The sequence below is a fragment of the Myotis davidii genome, unplaced genomic scaffold (assembly GCF_000327345.1).
Source record: "Myotis davidii unplaced genomic scaffold, ASM32734v1 scaffold557, whole genome shotgun sequence".
In the NCBI taxonomy this organism is placed as follows: Eukaryota; Metazoa; Chordata; class Mammalia; order Chiroptera; family Vespertilionidae; genus Myotis; species Myotis davidii.
The window spans coordinates 1,964,744-1,965,171 of record NW_006289557.1 but is presented as its reverse complement, the minus strand read 5'-3'; the positions used below and the strand labels follow the sequence as shown (position 1 = coordinate 1,965,171).

Here is a 428-nt window from a genome sequence, read left to right as displayed (position 1 = left end):
AACCCTGGGCCCCCGCGGGCTGCGCGCGTGCGGAGGGCGACTCGGCGTGAGAATCCGGCGGAAGGGATGCGCCGGCAGGAAGAGCTGGACCCTGGAGCCTGCAAAGCGTCAGAAGCGACTCCAAGGACCTGGGGGGGTGGGGATGGGGAGGAAGGGATGGGGAATAAAGAAAACTCTTGGGTGCGGGCGAGGAGAGCGAAGGTGTGTCTGGGTGTGGGCGGAGCCCTGGTGTGGGAGTCTGCACACCTGGATTTTGTGATGGGGGCTCTGTGACCTTGGGTAAGTCACTCTCCCCTGTGTAAATCAGGGCGGGGAGAGGGTGTGGGATGGACAGTTGTTAGCTTCGTGCCTTCCAGTCTCCTGGAAAAGCTTAGCACAGGTGCAGTGGGAAGGCAGGTGCTGGCTTTTTAAAAGAAAGTAAAAGTGCT

The 428-nt window shown here is 60.5% G+C and overlaps 1 protein-coding gene across 1 annotated transcript in view; it reads right to left on the bottom strand.

The window, feature by feature from the left end:
- Positions 1 to 428, bottom strand: part of FGF12 (fibroblast growth factor 12) — a 514,802-nt gene that overhangs the window by 354,708 nt on the left and 159,666 nt on the right. The window lies entirely within an intron of this gene.